This window comes from Erinaceus europaeus, chromosome 3, assembly GCF_950295315.1.
Source record: "Erinaceus europaeus chromosome 3, mEriEur2.1, whole genome shotgun sequence".
In the NCBI taxonomy this organism is placed as follows: Eukaryota; Metazoa; Chordata; class Mammalia; order Eulipotyphla; family Erinaceidae; genus Erinaceus; species Erinaceus europaeus.
The window spans coordinates 106,413,738-106,416,528 of NC_080164.1; the positions used below are offsets into that span (position 1 = coordinate 106,413,738).

At 37.4% G+C, this 2,791-nt stretch overlaps 1 non-coding gene across 1 annotated transcript; it reads left to right on the forward strand.

Moving 5' to 3' along the window:
- The first annotated feature begins 2,158 nt into the window (after window positions 1–2,158).
- On the forward strand, window positions 2,159–2,265 carry LOC132537807 (U6 spliceosomal RNA). The gene has a single exon (XR_009549234.1). It is a non-coding gene; the product is annotated as a U6 spliceosomal RNA (small nuclear RNA).
- Window positions 2,266–2,791: the final 526 nt, after the last annotated feature.

Sequence of the window (2,791 nt, forward strand, 5' to 3'; positions counted from 1 at the left end):
CATAACAACAATTCATGAGTTTGTATTATACATTTCGATAAGAAAAATCAAGTTTAAGGAATACTTGTTTCACCACTATCTTACTAATCCAATTAGGAAGTAAAGACAATACTTTATTTATTTATTTATTTATTTATTTTGTAGTTTGCACCATGGGAAGACTCCTATGCTTCCTAGCTTTTTAATTTATTTTAATCAATTACTTAATTAACTTATAAAATGGAAATACTGATAAGACCATAGGATAAGAGGGATCCAACTCCACATAATTCCCATCACCAGAACTCCATATCCCATCCCCTCCCCTGTTAGCTTTCCTGTTCTTTAATTCTTTAGAAGTATAGACCCAGGGTCATTATGGGGTGCACAAGGTGGAAGGTCTGAATTCTGTAATTACTTCCCCACTGAACATGGGATTTGACAGGTTGATCCATACTCCCAGCCTGTCTCTCTCTTTCCCTAGTGGGGCAGGGGTCTGGGGTAGTGGGGCTCCAGGACACACTGAAGGGGTTGTCTGCCCAGGGAAGTCTGGTTGGCATCATGATAGGATCTGGAACCTGATGGCTGAAAAAAGAGTTAACATATAAAGCCATACAAATTGTTGATTAATCATGAATCTGAAGGCTGGAATATTGCAGATTAAGATTTGGAGTATCTATTTTGGAAATAGCTAGTGGTTCTATTTTAGTTATATTCCAAAGGGTCCATGACTTTATTAGTTTTTGCCTGAGCCTGCCATCTGATATGGAGACGGACCCAGGTTATTGTCTGGGGAGATAATGTTATGGTTGGAAAAAGGGCTATAAAGCTGAACCAGGGAAGAGAGTAACTCCCAAATATAAGGAAAGTGTATAAATATTGTTGAAAATATTTTTTAATATTTATTTATTCCCTTTTGTTGCCATTGTTGTTTTATTGTTGTAGTTATTTTTGTTGTTGTTGTTGTTGTTGTTGTTGTTGTTGGATAAGACAGAGAGAAATGGAAAGAGGAGGGGAAGACAGAGAGGGGGAGAGAAATGTAGACACCTGCAGACCAGAATCCTTACGCTAGTCCTTGCGCTTTGCGTCATGTGCGCTTAACCCGCTGTTGAAAAAAAATTTTTTTAACTGGTGGTGCAATGGATTTATTGGAACTTTGTAGCCTTAAGTGTGAGAGTCTCTGAATAAGGATTATACTATCTACCCCTGCACAATAAGAAATTTTTTCTTCACAAAATTCAGATACTTTTTAAAATTTGCTTTATTTTAATAAGGGTTATACAGATAGAAAAAGAGGAAAACTGTTTTACGATTCTGCTGAGGATTGAAGTGGAGACATTTTGTTGCCTCAGGCATGAAAGTACTTTTGCATAACCTATGTTATTTCAGCCACCCAAAATTCAGAGGGTTTAAAAACAAAAGACAGAAGCAAAGGAAACAAAAGCCTCCATTGGGAGGTCTTTCCCCCTCCATTTCCCCTCCATTGGGAGGAGAAAGTTTAATAGCCAGAGTTTTCAAATAAAAATGACAAAAACCAGCCACTATGCCTAGAGAACTTGTTCTAAAGTTATGTCCTACTAATCTTAGTTTTTGAGAAAGACAAGTCTCAACACTCCCAGTTATACTAGGCTAATGCATCCAGGCAGATGACCAGGTAAGAATCCTTCACTCATTTCCCAACTACTGTCAGAGGTCCCAAGATAATTGCACCAGCAGTTAGGGTATCAGGATGTCCAGGTACCAAGGTAGGTCCCTTCATTGTTGCCAACCCTCCCCCCACCTCTACCTCCACACACCCCCATACTTTTCATGGATCAAGTAAGGAATTAACAGCAGGATGACTATAAGGTGAGAAGAAGACATTCAATCACATTAATTACACGTATATATGCATGTACATTGCTGCCTATTTTGTAAACAGAAGAAGCATAATAAGAATTTGTATCTTGAACTAAGAAATAGGACAAATAACTGTGGTCAAGCAGAGAGGAGAGGGTCTCAAAGGACGAGGAGAAAGTCAGTCTTCTTGAAAAATACTAGATATTTTGTAACTATACTTTCATCTTGATATATGAATAGTTTTCTCTGCAAGAATAATCCAGATAAAAATTGATACAGGTAAAAACATCTTTTTTAAAAATGTTTCTAACTTTTAAGAGAGTGGTAAAAGTTTCTCAGGGTGCTCACTTCGGCAGCACATATACTAAAATTGGAACGATACAGAGAAGATTAGCATGGCCCCTGCGCAAGGATGACACGCAAATTCGTGAAGCGTTCCATATTTAAAAAAAAAAAAAAAAGTTTCTCAGGAACCTGCTGCCCTCCGTGGACCTCAGCTTAAAACATCTTCATGACAAAGTAATAACTTATTGAAGCCTGGTCTGAACATGTTGAAAAGGCCTTTGCATCACATTGATATTTCATTTTGCTAGATTTTTCTCAAATGCTTGATTTTTTTGCTATTTTTTGTAAGTATATAGAAAAATTTAAGATTACTAAAAATAAAGTTATTTCTCCTGGCCTAACAGTTTATTTCCTTAGTCAAAAATATGACTGCATACTGGATAGTTAATATTCATTATGAAAATTGATATTCATTACTTCCTCCTGACTAAAGTAGAAGTGAGCCATAGCCAAGAGAACACTATAGCAACAGAAACCTAAGCAAAAATGGCTAAGATTATTACATTAACAAACCAGGGCAGGTGGTAGCACACCTGGTTGACACACAAGTTACAGTGCACAAGGAAACAGGTTTGAGCCCCTGTTCCTCACCTTTAAGGGGAAAACTTTGCAAGTGGTGAAGCAGGGC